Source organism: Nerophis ophidion, linkage group LG04 (genome assembly GCF_033978795.1).
Source record: "Nerophis ophidion isolate RoL-2023_Sa linkage group LG04, RoL_Noph_v1.0, whole genome shotgun sequence".
In the NCBI taxonomy this organism is placed as follows: Eukaryota; Metazoa; Chordata; class Actinopteri; order Syngnathiformes; family Syngnathidae; genus Nerophis; species Nerophis ophidion.
In genome coordinates, this window is record NC_084614.1 from 50,018,274 (window position 1) to 50,041,851 (window position 23,578).

A 23,578-nucleotide genomic window follows, 5' to 3' on the forward strand; every position below is an offset into this window, starting at 1 on the left:
AATAATGCCCGAGGAAATGCATCTTCGAGAGTTTTCCTGAAAAAAAAACATTTGGTAAGGTTTGCAAAAACAAAATTTGATTTGTTACTCAATTTGACAGTAATGTACTTAGAATCCTGAGATAATGCGAAAAAAGCAATAAAAATGTATTCCAACATAATTCCTAATCCAAACGTGCAAAATGTCTAAAAATGCCTGTGATATTGAATACATGTGAGTTTTACTAGATACAGTTGTTTTTCTATGGTTTGCAAATACAAAAATGAGGTTTTACCCAATATGACTGTATACTGTAACACTCAATATGACAGTTATTTAAACATAACTCCTACACCACACATGAAAAATTGCTACTAATGCCTGAAATAATGCATCTTTGGGAGTTTTACTCGAAACATATGCTTTTTTAAATTTTGCAAATGCAAAAAGTAGTTTTTTACTCAATATGACTATAATAGTCTTAGAATCCTGAGATAATGCGAAAAAAGCAATAAAAATGTATTCAAACATAACTTCTAAACAACACATGCAAAATTACTAATAATGCCTAGAGATATGTTTTTTGATTAGTTGTACTCGAAAAATGATCTTTTGTAAGGTTTGCAAGGACACAAGTTAGTTTTTTTATTCAATATAACAGTGTAACTGTCATACTAAATATGAAAGGTTTATAATCATAACTCCAAAACCAAATATGAAATTTGTCTTAAAAAGCCTTTAATATTGAATTTATGTAAGTTTTACAGGAATCAGGTATTTTGGAAATAATCACAAATACAAATATTAAATTTTACTGGCCTCATATTGGTCACACTCAAAATGACAGTTTTTGAAACATAACTCCAAAAATACACATGCAAAATGTCTAATAATGCCTGAAGAAATGCATCTTCGAGAGTTTTCCTGAAAAAAAACATTTGATAAGGTTTGCAAAAACAAAATTTTATTTGTTACTCAATTTGACAGTAATGTACTTAGAATCCTGAGATAATGCGAAAAAAGATATAAAAATGTATTCCAACATAATTCCTAATCCAAACGTGCAAAATGTCTAAAAATGCCTGTGATATTGAATACATGTGAGTTTTACTAGATACAGTTGTTTTTCTATGGTTTGCAAATACAAAAATGAGGTTTTACTCAATATCACTGTAAACTGTAACACTCAATATGACGTTATTTAAACATAACTCCTACACCACACATGAAAAATGGCTAATAATGCCTGAAATAATGCATCTTTGGGAGTTTTACTCGAAACATATGCTTTTTTAAATCTTGCAAATGCAAAAAGTAGTTTTTTACTATATATGACTATAATAGTCTTACAATCCTGAGATAATGCGAAAAAAGCAATAAAAATGTATTCAAACATAACTTCTAAACAACACATGCAAAATGGCTAATAATAGCTAGAGATATGTTTTTTTGTTAGTTGTACTAGAAAAATGATCTTTTGTAAGGTTTGCAAAGACACAAGTTAGTTTTTTTATTCAATATAACAGTGTAACTGTCGTACTAAATATGAAAGGTTTATAATCATAACTCCAAAACCAAATATGAAATTTGTCTTAAAAAGCCTTTAATATTGAATTCATGTAAGTTTTAGCAAAATCAAGTATTTTCGAAAGAATCACAAATACAAACATTAGATTTTACTGGCCTCATATTGGTCACACTCAAAATGACAGTATTTGAAACGTAACTCCAAAAATACACATGCAAAATGTCTAATAATGCCCGAGGAAATGCATCTTCGAGAGTTTTCCTGAAAAAAAAACATTTGGTAAGGTTTGCAAAAACAAAATTTGATTTGTTACTCAATTTGACAGTAATGTACTTAGAATCCTGAGATAATGCGAAAAAAGCAATAAAATGTATTCCAACATAATTCCTAATCCAAACGTGCAAAATGTCTAAAAATGCCTGTGATATTGAATACATGTGAGTTTTACTAGATACAGTTGTGTTTCTATGGTTTGCAAATACAAAAATGAGGTTTTACTCAATATGACTGTATACTGTAACACTCAATATGACAGTTATTTAAACATAACTCCTACACCACACATGAAAAATGGCTAATAATGCCTGAAATAATGCATCTTTGGGAGTTTCACTCGAAACATATGCTTTTTTAAATCTTTCAAATGCAAAAAGGAGTTTTTTACTCAATATGACTATAATAGTCTTAGAATCCTGAGATAATGCGAAAAAAGCAATAAAAATGTATTCAAACATAACTTCTAAACAACACATGCAAAATGGCTAATAATAGCTAGAGATATTTTTTTTTGTTAGTTGTACTAGAATAATGATCTTTTGTAAGGTTTGCAAAGACACAAGTTAGGTTTTTTATTCAATAAAACAGTGTAACTGTCATACTAAATATGAAAGGTTTATAATCATAACTCCAAAACCAAATATGAAATGTGTCTTAAAAAGCCTTTAATATTGAATTTATGTAGGTTTTACCAAAGTCAGGTATTTTGGAAAGGATCACAAATACAAATATTAGATTTTACTGGCCTCATATTGGTCACACTCAAAATGACAGTATTTGAAACATAACTCCAAAAATACACATGCAAAATGTCTAATAATGCCCGAGGAAATGCATCTTCGAGAGTTTTCCTGAAAAAAAAACATTTGGTAAGGTTTGCAAAAACAAAATTTGATTTGTTACTCAATTTGACAGTAATGTACTTAGAATCCTGAGATAATGCGAAAAAAGCAATAAAAATGTATTCCAACATAATTCCTAATCCAAACGTGCAAAATGTCTAAAAATGCCTGTGATATTGAATACATGTGAGTTTTACTAGATACAGTTGTTTTTCTATGGTTTGCAAATACAAAAATGAGGTTTTACCCAATATGACTGTATACTGTAACACTCAATATGACAGTTATTTAAACATAACTCCTACACCACACATGAAAAATTGCTACTAATGCCTGAAATAATGCATCTTTGGGAGTTTTACTCGAAACATATGCTTTTTTAAATTTTGCAAATGCAAAAAGTAGTTTTTTACTCAATATGACTATAATAGTCTTAGAATCCTGAGATAATGCGAAAAAAGCAATAAAAATGTATTCAAACATAACTTCTAAACAACACATGCAAAATTACTAATAATGCCTAGAGATATGTTTTTTGATTAGTTGTACTCGAAAAATGATCTTTTGTAAGGTTTGCAAGGACACAAGTTAGTTTTTTTATTCAATATAACAGTGTAACTGTCATACTAAATATGAAAGGTTTATAATCATAACTCCAAAACCAAATATGAAATTTGTCTTAAAAAGCCTTTAATATTGAATTTATGTAAGTTTTACAGGAATCAGGTATTTTGGAAATAATCACAAATACAAATATTAAATTTTACTGGCCTCATATTGGTCACACTCAAAATGACAGTTTTTGAAACATAACTCCAAAAATACACATGCAAAATGTCTAATAATGCCTGAAGAAATGCATCTTCGAGAGTTTTCGTGAAAAATAACATTTGATAAGTTTTGCAAAAACTAAATTTTATTTGTTACTCAATTTGACAGTAATGTACTTAGAATCCTGAGATAATGCGAAAAAAGCAATAAAAATGTATTCCAACATAATTCCTAATCCAAACGTGCAAAATGTCTAAAAATGCCTGTGATATTGAATACATGTGAGTTTTACTAGATGCAGTTGTTTTTCTATGGTTTGCAAATACAAAAATGAGGTTTTACTCAATATGACTGTATACTGTAACACTCAGTATGACAGTTATTTAAACATAACTCCTACACCACACATGAAAAATGGCTAATAATGCCTGAAATAATGCATCTTTGGGAGTTTTACTCGAAACATATGCTTTTTTAAATGTTGCAAATGCAAAAAGTAGTTTTTTACTCAATATGACTATAATAGTCTTAGAATCCTGAGATAATGCGAAATAAGCAATAAAAATGTATTCAAACATAACTTCTAAACAACACATGCAAAATGGCTGATAATAGCTAGAGATATGTTTTTTTGTTAGTTGTACTAGAAAAATGATCTTTTGTAAGGTTTGCAAAGACACAAGTTAGTTTTTTTATTCAATATAACAGTGTAACTGTCATACTAAATATGAAAGGTTTATAATCATAACTCCAAAACCAAATATGAAATTTGTCTTAAAAAGCCTTTAATATTGAATTTATGTAAGTTTTACCAGAATCAGGTATTTTGGAAATAATCACAAATACAAATATTAGATTTTACTGGCCTCATATTGGTCACACTCAAAATGACAGTTTTTGAAACATAACTCCAAAAATTCACATGCAAAATGTCTAATAATGCCTGAAGAAATGCATCTTCGAGAGTTTTCCTGAAAAAAAAACATTTGGTAAGGTTTGCAAAAACAAAATTTGATTTGTTACTCAATTTGACAGTAATGTACTTAGAATCCTGAGATAATGCGAAAAAAGCAATACAAATGTATTCCAACATAATTCCTAATCCAAACGTGCAAAATGTCTAAAAATGCCTGTGATATTGAATACATGTGAGTTTTACTAGATGCAGTTGTTTTTCTATGGTTTGCAAATACAAAAATGAGGTTTTACTCAATATGACTGTATACTGTAACACTCAGTATGACAGTTATTTAAACATAACTCCTACACCACACATGAAAAATGGCTAATAATGCCTGAAATAATGCATCTTTGGGAGTTTTACTCGAAACATATGCTTTTTTAAATGTTGCAAATGCAAAAAGTAGTTTTTTACTCAATATGACTATAATAGTCTTAGAATCCTGAGATAATGCGAAATAAGCAATAAAAATGTATTCAAACATAACTTCTAAACAACACATGCAAAATGGCTAATAATAGCTAGAGATATGTTTTTTTGTTAGTTGTACTAGAAAAATGATCTTTTGTAAGGTTTGCAAAGACGCAAGTTAGTTTTTTTATTCAATATAACAGTGTAACTGTCATACTAAATATGAAAGGTTTATAATCATAACTCCAAAACCAAATATGAAATTTGTCTTAAAAAGCCTTTAATATTGAATTTATGTAAGTTTTACCAGAATCTGGTATTTTGGAAATAATCACAAATACAAATATTAGATTTTACTGGCCTCATATTGGTCACACTCAAAATGACAGTTTTTGAAACATAACTCCAAAAATTCACATGCAAAATGTCTAATAATGCCTGAAGAAATGCATCTTCGAGAGTTTTCCTGAAAAAAAAACATTTGGTAAGGTTTGCAAAAACAAAATTTGATTTGTTACTCAATTTGACAGTAATGTACTTAGAATCCTGAGATAATGCGAAAAAAGCAATACAAATGTATTCAAACATAAATCCTAATCCAAACGTGCAAAATGTCTAAAAATGCCTGTGATATTGAATACATGTGAGTTTTACTAGATACAGTTGTTTTTCAATGGTTTGCAAATACAAAAATGAGGTTTTACTCAATATGACTGTATACTGTAACACTCAATATGACAGTTATTTAAACTTAACTCCTACACCACACATGATAAATAGCTAATAATGCCTGAAATTGTGCATCTTTGCGAGTTTTACTCGAAACATATGCTTTTTTAAATCTTGCATGTGCTAAAAGTAGTTTTTTACTCGATGTGACTATAATAGTCTTACAATCCTGAGATAATGCGAAATAAGCAATAAAAATGTATTCAAACATAACTTCTAAACAACACATGCAAAATTACTAATAATGCCTACAGATATGTTTTTTGGTTAGTTGTACTCGAAAAATGATCTTTTGTAAGGTTTGCAAGGACACAAGTTAGTTTTTTTATTCAATATAACAGTGTAACTGTCATACTAAATATGAAAGGTTTATAATCATAACTCCAAAACCAAATATGAAATTTGTCTTAAAAAGCCTTTAATATTGAATTTATGTAAGTTTTACCAGAATCAGGTATTTTGGAAATAATCACAAATACAAATATTAAATTTTACTGGCCTCATATTGGTCACACTCAAAATGACAGTTTTTGAAACATAACTCCAAAAATACACATGCAAAATGTCTAATAATGCCTGAAGAAATGCATCTTCGAGAGTTTTCCTGAAAAAAAAACATTTGGTAAGGTTTGCAAAAACAAAATTTGATTTGTTACTCAATTTGACAGTAATGTACTTAGAATCCTGAGATAATGCGAAAAAAGCAAAAAAATGTATTCCAACATAATTCCTAATCCAAACGTGCAAAATGTCTAAAAATGCCTGTGATATTGAATACATGTGAGTTTTACTAGATAAAGTTGTTTTTCTATGGTTTGCAAATACAAAAATGAGGTTTTACTCAATATGACTGTATACTGTAACACTCAGTATGACAGTTATTTAAACATAACTCCTACACAACACATGAAAAATGGTTAATAATGCCTGAAATAATGCATCTTTGGGAGTTTTACTCGAAACATATGCTTTTTTAAATCTTGCAAATGCAAAAAGTAGTTTTTTACTCAATATGTCTATAATAGTCTTAGAATCCTGAGATAATTCGAAAAAAGCAATAAAAATGTATTCAAACATAACTTCTAAACAACACATGCAAAATGGCTAATAATAGCTAGAGATATGTTTTTTTGTTAGTTGTACTAGAAAAATGATCTTTTGTAAGGTTTGCAAAGACACAAGTTAGTTTTTTTATTCAATATAACAGTGTAACTGTCTTACTAAATATGAAAGGTTTATAATCATAACTCCAAAACCAAATATGAAATTTGTCTTAAAAAGCCTTTAATATTGAATTTATGTAAGTTTTACCAGAATCAGGTATTTTGGAAATAATCACAAATACAAATATTAGATTTTACTGGCCTCATATTGGTCACACTCAAAATGACAGTTTTTGAAACATAACTCCAAAAATACACTGCAAAATGTCTACTAATGCCTGAAGAAATGCATCTTCGAGAGTTTTCCTGAAAAAAAAAACATTTGGTAAGGTTTGCAAAAACAAAATTTGATTTGTTACTCAATTTGACAGTAATGTACTTAGAATCCTGAGATAATGCGAAAATAGCAATAAAAATGTATTCCAACATAATTCCTAATCCAAACGTGCAAAATGTCTAAAAATGCCTGTGATATTGAATACATGTGAGTTTTACTAGATACTGTTGTTTTTCTATGGTTTGCAAATACAAAAATGAGGTTTTACTCAATATGACTGTATACTGTAACACTCAATATGACAGTTATTTAAACATAACTCCTACACCACGCATGAAAAATGGCTAATAATGCCTGAAATAATGCATCTTTGGGAGTTTCACTCGAAACATATGCTTTTTTAAATCTTTCAAATGCAAAAAGGAGTTTTTTACTCAATATGACTATAATAGTCTTAGAATCCTGAGATAATGCGAAAAAAGCAATAAAAATGTATTCAAACATAACTTCTAAACAACACATGCAAAATGGCTAATAATAGCTAGAGATATTTTTTTTTGTTAGTTGTACTAGAAAAATGATCTTTTGTAAGGTTTGCAAAGACACAAGTTAGGTTTTTTATTCAATAAAACAGTGTAACTGTCATACTAAATATGAAAGGTTTATAATCATAACTCCAAAACCAAATATGAAATGTGTCTTAAAAAGCCTTTAATATTGAATTTATGTAGGTTTGACCAAAATCAGGTATTTTGGAAAGGATCACAAATACAAATATTAGATTTTACTGGCCTCATATTGGTCACACTCAAAATGACAGTATTTGAAACATAACTCCAAAAATACACATGCAAAATGTCTAATAATGCCCGAGGAAATGCATCTTCGAGAGTTTTCCTGAAAAAAAAACATTTGGTAAGGTTTGCAAAAACAAAATTTGATTTGTTACTCAATTTGACAGTAATGTACTTAGAATCCTGAGATAATGCGAAAAAAGCAATACAAATGTATTCCAACATAATTCCTAATCCAAACGTGCAAAATGTCTAAAAATGCCTGTGATATTGAATACATGTGAGTTTTACTAGATACAGTTGTTTTTCTATGGTTTGCAAATACAAAAATGAGGTTTTACCCAATATGACTGTATACTGTAACACTCAATATGACAGTTATTTAAACATAACTCCTACACCACACATGAAAAATTGCTAATAATGCCTGAAATAATGCATCTTTGTGAGTTTTACTCGAAACATATGCTTTTTTAAATTTTGCAAATGCAAAAAGTAGTTTTTTACTCAATATGACTATAATAGTCTTAGAATCCTGAGATAATGCGAAAAAAGCAATAAAAATGTATTCAAACATAACTTCTAAACAACACATGCAAAATGGCTAATAATAGCTAGAGATATGTTTTTTTGTTAGTTGTACTAGAAAAATGATCTTTTGTAAGGTTTGCAAAGACACAAGTTAGTTTTTTTATTCAATATAACAGTGTAACTGTCATACTAAATCTGAAAGGTTTATAATCATAACTCCAAAACCAAATATGAAATTTGTCTTAAAAAGCCTTTAATATTGAATTTATGTAAGTTTTACCAAAACCAGGTATTTTGGAAAGAATCACAAATACAAACATTAGATTTTACTGGCCTCATATTGGTCACACTCAAAATGACAGTATTTGAAACGTAACTCCAAAAATACACATGCAAAATGTCTAATAATGCCCGAGGAAATGCATCTTCGAGAGTTTTCCTGAAAAAAAAACATTTGGTAAGGTTTGCAAAAACAAAATTTGATTTGTTACTCAATTTGACAGTAATGTACTTAGAATCCTGAGATAATGCGAAAAAAGCAATAAAAATGTATTCCAACATAATTCCTAATCCAAACGTGCAAAATGTCTAAAAATGCCTGTGATATTGAATACATGTGAGTTTTACTAGATACAGTTGTGTTTCTATGGTTTGCAAATACAAAAATGAGGTTTTACTCAATATGACTGTATACTGTAACACTCAATATGACAGTTATTTAAACATAACTCCTACACCACACATGAAAAATGGCTAATAATGCCTGAAATAATGCATCTTTGGGAGTTTCACTCGAAACATATGCTTTTTTAAATCTTTCAAATGCAAAAAGGAGTTTTTTACTCAATATGACTATAATAGTCTTAGAATCCTGAGATAATGCGAAAAAAGCAATGAAAATGTATTCAAACATAACTTCTAAACAACACATGCAAAATGGCTAATAATAGCTAGAGATATTTTTTTTTGTTAGTTGTACTAGAAAAATGATCTTTTGTAAGGTTTGCAAAGACACAAGTTAGGTTTTTTATTCAATAAAACAGTGTAACTGTCATACTAAATATGAAAGGTTTATAATCATAACTCCAAAACCAAATATGAAATGTGTCTTAAAAAGCCTTTAATATTGAATTTATGTAGGTTTTACCAAAATCAGGTATTTTGGAAAGGATCACAAATACAAATATTAGATTTTACTGGCCTCATATTGGTCACACTCAAAATGACAGTATTTGAAACATAACTCCAAAAATACACATGCAAAATGTCTAATAATGCCCGAGGAAATGCATCTTCGAGAGTTTTCCTGAAAAAAAAACATTTGGTAAGGTTTGCAAAAACAAAATTTGATTTGTTACTCAATTTGACAGTAATGTACTTAGAATCCTGAGATAATGCGAAAAAAGCAATAAAAATGTATTCCAACATAATTCCTAATCCAAACGTGCAAAATGTCTAAAAATGCCTGTGATATTGAATACATGTGAGTTTTACTAGATGCAGTTGTTTTTCTATGGTTTGCAAATACAAAAATGAGGTTTTAATCAATATGACTGTATACTGTAACACTCAGTATGACAGTTATTTAAACATAACTCCTACACCACACATGAAAAATGGTTAATAATGCCTGAAATAATGCATCTTTGGGAGTTTTACTCGAAACATATGCTTTTTTAAATCTTGCAAATGCAAAAAGTAGTTTTTTACTCAATATGACTATAATAGTCTTAGAATCCTGAGATAATGCGAAAAAAGCAATAAAAATGTATTCAAACATAACTTCTAAACAACACATGCAAAATGGCTAATAATAGCTAGAGATATGTTTTTTTGTTAGTTGTACTAGAAAAATGATCTTTTGTAAGGTTTGCAAAGACACAAGTTAGTTTTTTTATTCAATATAACAGTGTAACTGTCATACTAAATATGAAAGGTTTATAATCATAACTCCAAAACCAAATATGAAATGTGTCTTAAAAAGCCTTTAATATTGAATTTATGTAAGTTTTAGCAAAATCAGGTATTTTGGAAAGAATCACAAATACAAATATTAGATTTTACTGGCCTCATATTGGTCACACTCAAAATGACAGTTTTTGAAACATAACTCCAAAAATACACATGCAAAATGTCTAATAATGCCCGAAGAAATGCATCTTCGAGAGTTTTCCTGAAAAAAAACATTTGGTAAGGTTTGCAAAAATAAAATTTGATTTGTTACTCAATTTGACAGTAATGTACTTAGAATCCTGAGATAATGCGAAAAAAGCAATAAAAATGTATTCCAACATAATTCCTAATCGAAACGTGCAAAATGTCTAAAAATGCCTGTGATATTGAATACATGTGAGTTTTACTAGATACAGATGATTTTCTATGGTTTGTAAATACAAAAATTAGGTTTTACTCAATATGACTGTATACTGTAACACTCAATATGACAGTTATTTAAACATAACTCCTACACCACACATGAAAAATGGCTAATAATGCCTGAAAAAATGCATCTTTGGGAGTTTTACTCGAAACATATGCTTTTTTAAATCTTGCAAATGCAAAAAGTAGTTTTTTACTCAATATGACTATAATAGTCTTAGAATCCTGAGATAATGCGAAAAAAGCAATAAAAATGTATTCAAACATAACTTCTAAACAACACATGCAAAATGGCTAATAATAGCTAGAGATATGTTTTTTTGTTAGTTGTACTAGAAAAATGATCTTTTGTAAGGTTTGCAAAGACACAAGTTAGTTTTTTTATTCAATATAACAGTGTAACTGTCATACTAAATATGAAAGGTTTATAATCATAACTCCAAAACCAAATATGAAATGTGTCTTAAAAAGCCTTTAATATTGAATTTATGTAAGTTTTACCAAAATCAGGTATTTTGGAAAGAATCACAAATACAAATATTAGATTTTACTGGCCTCATATTGGTCACACTCAAAATGACAGTTTTTGAAACATAACTCCAAAAATACACATGCAAAATGTCTAATAATGCCCTAAGAAATGCATCTTTGAGAGTTTTCCTGAAAAAAAACAAACATTTGGTAAGGTTTGCAAAAACAAAATTTGATTTGTTACTCAATTTGACAGTAATGTACTTAGAATCCTGAGATAATGCGAAAAAAGCAATAAAAATGTATTCCAACATAATTCCTAATCCAAACGTGAAAAAAGTCTAAAAATGCCTGTGATATTGAATACATGTGAGTTTTACTAGATACAGTTGTTTTTCTATGGTTTGCAAATACAAAAATGAGGTTTTACTCAATATGACTGTATACTGTAACACTCAATATGACAGTTATTTAAACATAACTCCTACACCACACATGAAAAATGGCTAATAATGCCTGAAATAATGCATCTTTGGGAGTTTTACTCGAAACATATGCTTTTTTAAATCTTGCAAATGCCAAAAGTAGTTTTTTACTCAATATGACTATAATAGTCTGAAAATCCTGAGATAATGCGAAAAAAGCAATAAAAATTTATTCAAACATAACTTCTAAACAACACTTGCAAAATGGCTAATAATAGCCAGAGATATGTTTTTTTGTTAGTTGTACTAGAAAAATGATCTTTTGTAAGGTTTGCAAAGACACAAGTTAGTTTTTTTTTATTCAATATAACAGTGTAACTGTCATAATAAATATGAAAGGTTTATAATCATTAACTCCAAAACCGAATATGAAATTTGTCTTAAAACGCCTTTAATATTGAATTTATGTAAGTTTTACCAAAATCAGGTATTTTGGAAAGAATCACAAATACAAATATTAGATTTTACTGGCCTCATATTGGTCACACTCAAAATGACAGTTTTTGAAACATAACTCCAAAAATACACATGCAAAATGTCTAATAATGCCTGATAAAATGCATCTTCGAGAGTTTTCCTGAAAAAAAACATTTGGTAAGGTTTGCAAAAACAAAATTTGATTTGTTACTCAATTTGACAGTAATGTACTTAGAATCCTGAGATAATGCGAAAAAAGCAATAAAAATGTATTCCAACATAATTCCTAATCCAAACGTGCAAAAAGTCTAAAAATGCCTGTGATATTGAATACATGTGAGTTTTACTAGATGCAGTTGTTTTTCTATGGTTTGCAAATACAAAAATGAGGTTTTACTCAATATGACTGTATACTGTAACACTCAATATGACAGTTATTTAAACATAACTCCTACACCACACATGAAAAATGGCTAATAATGCCTGAAATAATGCATCTTTGGGAGTTTTACTCGAAACATATGCTTTTTTAAATCTTGCAAATGCCAAAAGTAGTTTTTTACTCAATATGACTATAATAGTCTTAGAATCCTGAGATAATGCGAATAAAGCAATACAAATTTATTCAAACATAACTTCTAAACAACACTTGCAAAATGGCTAATAATAGCCAGAGATATGTTTTTTTGTTAGTTGTACTAGAAAAATGATCTTTTGTAAGGTTTGCAAAGACACAAGTTAGTTTTTTTTTATTCAATATAACAGTGTAACTGTCATAATAAATATGAAAGGTTTATAATCATTAACTCCAAAACCGAATATGAAATTTGTCTTAAAACGCCTTTAATATTGAATTTATGTAAGTTTTACCAAAATCAGGTATTTTGGAAAGAATCACAAATACAAATATTAGATTTTACTGGCCTCATATTGGTCACACTCAAAATGACAGTTTTTGAAACATAACTCCAAAAATACACATGCAAAATGTCTAATAATGCCTGATAAAATGCATCTTCGAGAGTTTTCCTGAAAAAAAACATTTGGTAAGGTTTGCAAAAACAAAATTTGATTTGTTACTCAATTTGACAGTAATGTACTTAGAATCCTGAGATAATGCGAAAAAAGCAATAAAAATGTATTCCAACATAATTCCTAATCCAAACGTGCAAAAAGTCTAAAAATGCCTGTGATATTGAATACATGTGAGTTTTACTAGATGCAGTTGTTTTTCTATGGTTTGCAAATACAAAAATGAGGTTTTACTCAATATGACTGTATACTGTAACACTCAATATGACAGTTATTTAAACATAACTCCTACACCACACATGAAAAATGGCTAATAATGCCTGAAATAATGCATCTTTGGGAGTTTTACTCGAAACATATGCTTTTTTAAATCTTGCAAATGCCAAAAGTAGTTTTTTACTCAATATGACTATAATAGTCTTAGAATCCTGAGATAATGCGAATAAAGCAATACAAATGTATTCAAACATAACTTCTAAACAACACTTGCAAAATGGCTAATAATAGCCATAGATATGTTTTTTTGTTAGTTGTACTAGAAAAATGATCTTTTGTAAGGTTTGCAAAGACACAAGTTAGTTTTTTTATTCAATATAACAGTGTAACTGTCATACTAAATATGAAAGGTTTATAATCATAACTCCAAAACCAAATATGAAATGTGTCTTAAAAAGCCTTTAATATTGAATTTATGTAAGTTTTAGCAAAATCAGGTATTTTGGAAAGAATCACAAATACAAATATTAGATTTTACTGGCCTCATATTGGTCACACTCAAAATGACAGTTTTTGAAACATAACTCCAAAAATACACATGCAAAATGTCTAATAATGCCCGAAGAAATGCATCTTTGAGAGTTTTCCTGAAAAAAAAAACATTTGGTAAGGTTTGCAAAAACAAAATTTGATTTGTTACTCAATTTGACAGTAATGTACTTAGAATCCTGAGATAATGCGAAAAAAGCAATAAAAATGTATTCCAACATAATTCCTAATCCAAACGTGCAAAATGTCTAAAAATGCCTGTGATATTGAATACATGTGAGTTTTACTAGATACAGATGATTTTCTATGGTTTGTAAATTCAAAAATGAGGTTTTACTCAATATGACTGTATACTGTAACACTCAATATGACAGTTATTTAAACATAACTCCTACACCACACATGAAAAATGGCTAATAATGCCTGAAAAAATGCATCTTTGGGAGTTTTACTCGAAACATATGCTTTTTTAAATCTTGCAAATGCAAAAAGTATTTTTTTACTCAATATGACTATAATAGTCTTACAATCCTGAGATAATGCGAAAAAAGCAATAAAAATGTATTCAAACATAACTTCTAAACAACACATGCAAAATGGCTAATAAAAGCTAGAGATATGTTTTTTTGTTAGTTGTACTAGAAAAATGATCTTTTGTAAGGTTTGCAAAGACACAAGTTAGTTTTTTTATTCAATATAACAGTGTAACTGTCATACTAAATATGAAAGGTTTATAATCATAACTCCAAAACCAAATATGAAATGTGTCTTAAAAAGCCTTTAATATCGAATTTATTTAAGTTTTACCAAAATCAGGTATTTTGGAAAGAATCACAAATACAAATATTAGATTTTACTGGCCTCATATTGGTCACACTCAAAATGACAGTTTTTGAAACATAACTCCAAAAATACACATGCAAAATGTCTAATAATGCACGAAGAAATGCATCTTTGAGAGTTTTCCTGAAAAAAAAAAACATTTGGTAAGGTTTGCAAAAACAAAATTTGACATGTTACTCAATTTGACAGTAATGTACTTAGAATCCTGAGATAATGCGAAAAAAGCAATAAAAATGTATTCCAACATAATTCCTAATCCAAACGTGAAAAAAGTCTAAAAATGCCTGTGATATTGAATACATGTGAATTTTACTAGATGCAGTTGTTTTTCTATGGTTTGCAAATACAAAAATGAGGTTTTACTCAATATGACTGTATACTGTAACACTCAATATGACTGTTATTTAAACATAACTCCTACACCACACATGAAAAATGGCTAATAATGCCTGAAAAAATGCATCTTTGGGATTTTTACTCGAAATATATGCTTTTTTAAATCTTGCAAATGCAAAAAGTAGTTTTTTACTCAATGTGACTATAATAGTCTTACAATCCTGAGATGATGCGAAAAAAGCAATAAAAATGTATTCAAACATAACTTCTAAACAACACATGCAAAATGGCTAATAATGCCTAGAGATATGTTTGTTGGTTAGTTGTACTAGAAAAATGATCTTTTGTAAGGTTTGCAAAGACACAAGTTAGTTTTTTTATTCAATATAACAGTGTAACTGTCATACTAAATATGAAAGGTTTATAATCATAATTCCAAAACCAAATATGAAATATGTCTTAAAAAGCCTTTAATATTGAATTTATGTAAGTTTTAGCAGAATCAGGTATTTTGGAAAGAATCACAAATACAAATATTAGATTTTACTGGCCTCATATTGGTCACACTCAAAATGACAGTTTTTGAAACATAACTCCAAAAATACACATGCAAAATATCTAATAATGCCTGAAGAAATGCATCTTCGAGAGTTTTCCTGGAAAAAAAACATTTGGTAAGGTTTGCAAAAACAAAATGTGATTTGTTACTCAATTTGACAGTAATATACTTAGAATCCTGAGATAATGCGAAAAAAGCAATAAAAATGTATTCCAACATAAATCCTAATCCAAACGTGCAAAATGTCTAAAAATGCCTGTGATATTGAATACATGTGAGTTTTACTAGATACAGTTGTTTTTCTATGGTTTGCAAATACAAAAAAAAAGTTTTACTCAATATGACTGTATACTGTAACACTCAATATGACAGCTATTTAAACATAAATCCAACACCACACATGAAAAATGGCTAATAATGCCTGAAATAATGCATCTTTGGGAGTTTTACTCGAAACATATGCTTTTTTTAAATCTTGCAAATGCAAAAAGTAGTTTTTTACTCAATATGACTATAATAGTCTTACAATCCTGAGATAATGCGAAAAAAGCAATAAAAATGTATTCAAACATAACTTCTAAACAACACATGCAAAATGGCTAATAATAGCTAGAGATATGTTTTTTTGTTAGTTGTACTAGAAAAATGATCTTTTGTAAGGTTTGCAAAGACACAAGTTAGTTTTTTTATTCAATATAACAGTGTAACTGTCATACTAAATATGAAAGGTTTATAATCATAACTCCAAAACCAAATATGAAATGTGTCTTAAAAAGCCTTTAATATTGAATTTATGTAAGTTTTACCAAAATCAGGTATTTTGGAAAGAATCACAAATACAAATATTAGATTTTACTGGCCTCATATTGGTCACACTCAAAATGACAGTTTTTGAAACATAACTCCAAAAATACACATGCAAAATGTCTAATAATGCCCTAAGAAATGCATCTTTGAGAGTTTTCCTGAAAAAAAACAAACATTTGGTAAGGTTTGCAAAAACAAAATTTGATTTGTTACTCAATTTGACAGTAATGTACTTAGAATCCTGAGATAATGCGAAAAAAGCAATAAAAATGTATTCCAACATAATTCCTAATCCAAACGTGAAAAAAGTCTAAAAATGCCTGTGATATTGAATACATGTGAGTTTTACTAGATACAGTTGTTTTTCTATGGTTTGCAAATACAAAAATGAGGTTTTACTCAATATGACTGTATACTGTAACACTCAATATGACAGTTATTTAAACATAACTCCTACACCACACATGAAAAATGGCTAATAATGCCTGAAATAATGCATCTTTGGGAGTTTTACTCGAAACATATGCTTTTTTAAATCTTGCAAATGCCAAAAGTAGTTTTTTACTCAATATGACTATAATAGTCTGAAAATCCTGAGATAATGCGAAAAAAGCAATAAAAATTTATTCAAACATAACTTCTAAACAACACTTGCAAAATGGCTAATAATAGCCAGAGATATGTTTTTTTGTTAGTTGTACTAGAAAAATGATCTTTTGTAAGGTTTGCAAAGACACAAGTTAGTTTTTTTTTATTCAATATAACAGTGTAACTGTCATAATAAATATGAAAGGTTTATAATCATTAACTCCAAAACCGAATATGAAATTTGTCTTAAAACGCCTTTAGTATTGAATTTATGTAAGTTTTACCAAAATCAGGTATTTTGGAAAGAATCACAAATACAAATATTAGATTTTACTGGCCTCATATTGGTCACACTCAAAATGACAGTTTTTGAAACATAACTCCAAAAATACAAATGCAAAATGTCTAATAATGCCTGATAAAATGCATCTTCGAGAGTTTTCCTGAAAAAAAACATTTGGTAAGGTTTGCAAAAACAAAATTTGATTTGTTACTCAATTTGACAGTAATGTACTTAGAATCCTGAGATAATGCGAAAAAAGCAATAAAAATGTATTCCAACATAATTCCTAATCCAAACGTGCAAAAAGTCTAAAAATGCCTGTGATATTGAATACATGTGAGTTTTACTAGATGCAGTTGTTTTTCTATGGTTTGCAAATACAAAAATGAGGTTTTACTCAATATGACTGTATACTGTAACACTCAATATGACAGTTATTTAAACATAACTCCTACACCACACATGAAAAATGGCTAATAATGCCTGAAATAATGCATCTTTGGGAGTTTTACTCGAAACATATGCTTTTTTAAATCTTGCAAATGCCAAAAGTAGTTTTTTACTCAATATGACTATAATAGTCTTAGAATCCTGAGATAATGCGAATAAAGCAATACAAATTTATTCAAACATAACTTCTAAACAACACTTGCAAAATGGCTAATAATAGCCATAGATATGTTTTTTTGTTAGTTGTACTAGAAAAATGATCTTTTGTAAGGTTTGCAAAGACACAAGTTAGTTTTTTTATTCAATATAACAGTGTAACTGTCATACTAAATATGAAAGGTTTATAATCATAACTCCAAAACCAAATATGAAATGTGTCTTAAAAAGCCTTTAATATTGAATTTATGTAAGTTTTAGCAAAATCAGGTATTTTGGAAAGAATCACAAATACAAATATTAGATTTTACTGGCCTCATATTGGTCACACTCAAAATGACAGTTTTTGAAACATAACTCCAAAAATACACATGCAAAATGTCTAATAATGCCCGAAGAAATGCATCTTTGAGAGTTTTCCTGAAAAAAAAAACATTTGGTAAGGTTTGCAAAAACAAAATTTGATTTGTTACTCAATTTGACAGTAATGTACTTAGAATCCTGAGATAATGCGAAAAAAGCAATAAAAATGTATTCCAACATAATTCCTAATCCAAACGTGCAAAATGTCTAAAAATGCCTGTGATATTGAATACATGTGAGTTTTACTAGATGCAGTTGTTTTTCTATGGTTTGCAAATACAAAAATGAGGTTTTACTCAATATGACTGTATACTGTAACACTCAATATGACAGTTATTTAAACATAACTCCTACACCACACATGAAAAATGGCTAATAATGCCTGAAATAATGCATCTTTGGGAGTTTTACTCGAAACATATGCTTTTTTAAATCTTGCAAATGCCAAAAGTAGTTTTTTACTCAATATGACTATAATAGTCTTAGAATCCTGAGATAATGCGAAAAAAGCAATACAAATTTATTCAAACATAACTTCTAAACAACACTTGCAAAATGGCTAATAATAGCCATAGATATGTTTTTTTGTTAGTTGTACTAGAAAAATGATCTTTTGTAAGGTTTGCAAAGACATAAGTTAGTTTTTTTTTATTCAATATAACAGTGTAACTGTCATAATAAATATGAAAGGTTTATAATCATTAACTCCAAAACCGAATATGAAATTTGTCTTAAAACGCCTTTAATATTGAATTTATGTAAGTTTTACCAAAATCAGGTATTTTGGAAAGAATCACAAATACAAATATTAGATTTTACTGGCCTCATATTGGTCACACTCAAAATGACAGTTTTTGAAACATAACTCCAAAAATACACATGCAAAATGTCTAATAATGCCCGAAGAAATGCATCTTTGAGAGTTTTCCTGAAAAAAAAAACATTTGGTAAGGTTTGCAAAAACAAAATTTGATTGTTACTCAATTTGACAGTAATGTACTTAGAATCCTGAGATAATGCGAAAAAAGCAATAAAAATGTATTCCAACATAATTCCTAATCCAAACGTGCAAAATGTCTAAAAATGCCTGTGATATTGAATACATGTGAGTTTTACTAGATACAGATGATTTTCTATGGTTTGTAAATTCAAAAATGAGGTTTTACTCAATATGACTGTATACTGTAACACTCAATATGACAGTTATTTAAACATAACTCCTACACCACACATGAAAAATGGCTAATAATGCCTGAAAAATGCATCTTTGGGAGTTTTACTCGAAACATATGCTTTTTTAAATCTTGCAAATGCAAAAAGTAGTTTTTTACTCATATGACTATAATAGTCTTACAATCCTGAGATAATGCGAAAAAAGCAATAAAAATGTATTCAAACATAACTTCTAAACAACACATGCAAAATGGCTAATAATAGCTAGAGATATGTTTTTTTGTTAGTTGTACTAGAAAAATGATCTTTTGTAAGGTTTGCAAAGACACAAGTTAGTTTTTTTATTCAATATAACAGTGTAACTGTCATACTAAATATGAAAGGTTTATAATTATAACTCCAAAACCAAATATGAAATGTGTCTTAAAAAGCATTTAATATTGAATTTATGTAAGTTTGACCAAAATCAGGTATTTTGGAAAGAATCACAAATACAAATATTAGATTTTACTGGCCTCATATTGGTCACACTCAAAATGACAGTTTTTGAAACATAACTCCAAAAATACACATGCAAAATGTCTAATAATGCCCGAAGAAATGCATCTTTGAGAGTTTTCCTGAAAAAAAAAAAACATTTGGTAAGGTTTGCAAAAACAAAATTTGATTTGTTACTCAATTTGACAGTAATGTACTTAGAATCCTGAGATAATGCGAAAAAAGCAATAAAAATGTATTCCAACATAATTCCTAATCCAAACGTGAAAAAAGTCTAAAAATGCCTGTGATATTGAATACATGTGAGTTTTACTAGATACAGTTGTTTTTCTATGGTTTGCAAATACAAAAATGAGGTTTTACTCAATATGACTGTATACTGTAACACTCAATATGACAGTTATTTAAACATAACTCCTACACCACACATGAAAAATGGCTAATAATGCCTGAAATAATGCATCTTTGGGAGTTTTACTCGAAACATATGCTTTTTTAAATCTTGCAAATGCCAAAAGTAGTTTTTTACTCAATATGACTATAATAGTCTGAAAATCCTGAGATAATGCGAAAAAAGCAATAAAAATTTATTCAAACATAACTTCTAAACAACACTTGCAAAATGGCTGATAATAGCCAGAGATATGTTTTTTTGTTAGTTGTACTAGAAAAATGATCTTTTGTAAGGTTTGCAAAGACACAAGTTAGTTTTTTTTTATTCAATATAACAGTGTAACTGTCATAATAAATATGAAAGGTTTATAATCATTAACTCCAAAACCGAATATGAAATTTGTCTTAAAACGCCTTTAATATTGAATTTATGTAAGTTTTACCAAAATCAGGTATTTTGGAAAGAATCACAAATACAAATATTAGATTTTACTGGCCTCATATTGGTCACACTCAAAATGACAGTTTTTGAAACATAACTCCAAAAATACACATGCAAAATGTCTAATAATGCCTGATAAAATGCATCTTCGAGAGTTTTCCTGAAAAAAAACATTTGGTAAGGTTTGCAAAAACAAAATTTGATTTGTTACTCAATTTGACAGTAATGTACTTAGAATCCTGAGATAATGCGAAAAAAGCAATAAAAATGTATTCCAACATAATTCCTAATCCAAACGTGCAAAATGTCTAAAAATGCCTGTGATATTGAATACATGTGAGTTTTACTAGATGCAGTTGTTTTTCTATGGTTTGCAAATACAAAAATGAGGTTTTACTCAATATGACTGTATACTGTAACACTCAATATGACAGTTATTTAAACATAACTCCTACACCACACATGAAAAATGGCTAATAATGCCTGAAATAATGCATCTTTGGGAGTTTTACTCGAAACATATGCTTTTTTAAATCTTGCAAATGCCAAAAGTAGTTTTTTACTCAATATGACTATAATAGTCTTAGAATCCTGAGATAATGCGAAAAAAGCAATACAAATTTATTCAAACATAACTTCTAAACAACACTTGCAAAATGGCTAATAATAGCCATAGATATGTTTTTTTGTTAGTTGTACTAGAAAAATGATCTTTTGTAAGGTTTGCAAAGACACAAGTTAGTTTTTTTATTCAATATAACAGTGTAACTGTCATACTAAATATGAAAGGTTTATAATCATAACTCCAAAACCAAATATGAAATGTGTCTTAAAAAGCCTTTAATATTGAATTTATGTAAGTTTTAGCAAAATCAGGTATTTTGGAAAGAATCACAAATACAAATATTAGATTTTACTGGCCTCATATTGGTCACACTCAAAATGACAGTTTTTGAAACATAACTCCAAAAATACACATGCAAAATGTCTAATAATGCCTGATAAAATGCATCTTCGAGAGTTTTCCTGAAAAAAAACATTTGGTAAGGTTTGCAAAAACAAAATTTGATTTGTTACTCAATTTGACAGTAATGTACTTAGAATCCTGAGATAATGCGAAAAAAGCAATAAAAATGTATTCCAACATAATTCCTAATCCAAACGTGCAAAATGTCTAAAAATGCCTGTGATATTGAATACATGTGAGTTTTACTAGATGCAGTTGTTTTTCTATGGTTTGCAAATACAAAAATGAGGTTTTACTCAATATGACTGTATACTGTAACACTCAATATGACAGTTATTTAAACATAACTCCTACACCACACATGAAAAATGGCTAATAATGCCTGAAATAATGCATCTTTGGGAGTTTTACTCGAAACATATGCTTTTTTAAATCTTGCAAATGCCAAAAGTAGTTTTTTACTCAATATGACTATAATAGTCTTAGAATCCTGAGATAATGCGAAAAAAGCAATACAAATTTATTCAAACATAACTTCTAAACAACACTTGCAAAATGGCTAATAATAGCCATAGATATGTTTTTTTGTTAGTTGTACTAGAAAAATGATCTTTTGTAAGGTTTGCAAAGACACAAGTTAGTTTTTTTATTCAATATAACAGTGTAACTGTCATACTAAATATGAAAGGTTTATAATCATTAACTCCAAAACCGAATATGAAATTTGTCTTAAAACGCCTTTAATATTGAATTTATGTAAGTTTTACCAAAATCAGGTATTTTGGAAAGAATCACAAATACAAATATTAGATTTTACTGGCCTCATATTGGTCACACTCAAAATGACAGTTTTTGAAACATAACTCCAAAAATACACATGCAAAATGTCTAATAATGCCCGAAGAAATGCATCTTTGAGAGTTTTCCTGAAAAAAAAAACATTTGGTAAGGTTTGCAAAAACAAAATTTGATTTGTTACTCAATTTGACAGTAATGTACTTAGAATCCTGAGATAATGCGAAAAAAGCAATAAAAATGTATTCCAACATAATTCCTAATCCAAACGTGCAAAATGTCTAAAAATGCCTGTGATATTGAATACATGTGAGTTTTACTAGATACAGTTATTTTTCTATGGTTTGCAAATACAAAAATGAGGTTTTACTCAATATGACTGTATACTGTAACACTCAATATGACAGTTATTTAAACATAACTCCTACACCACACATGAAAAATGGCTAATAATGCCTGAAATAATGCATCTTTGGGAGTTTTACTCGAAACATATGCTTTTTTAAATCTTGCAAATGCCAAAAGTAGTTTTTTACTCAATATGACTATAATAGTCTGAAAATCCTGAGATAATGCGAAAAAAGCAATAAAAATTTATTCAAACATAACTTCTAAACAACACTTGCAAAATGGCTAATAATAGCCAGAGATATGTTTTTTTGTTAGTTGTACTAGAAAAATGATCTTTTGTAAGGTTTGCAAAGACACAATTTTGTTTTTTTATTCAATATAACAGTGTATCTGTCATACTAAATATGAAAGGTTTATAATCATAACTCCAAAACCAAATATGAAATGTGTCTTAAAAAGCCTTTAATATTGAATTTATTTAAGTTTTAGCAAAATCAGGTATTTTGGAAAGAATCACAAATACAAATATTAGATTTTACTGGCCTCATATTGGTCACACTCAAAATGACAGTTTTTGAAACATAACTCCAAAAATACACATGCAAAATGTCTAATAATGCCCGAAGAAATGCATCTTCGAGAGTTTTCCTGAAAAAAAAAACATTTGGTAAGGTTTGCAAAAACAAAATTTGATTTGTTACTCAATTTGACAGTAATGTACTTAGAATCCTGAGATAATGCGAAAAAAGCAATAAAAATGTAT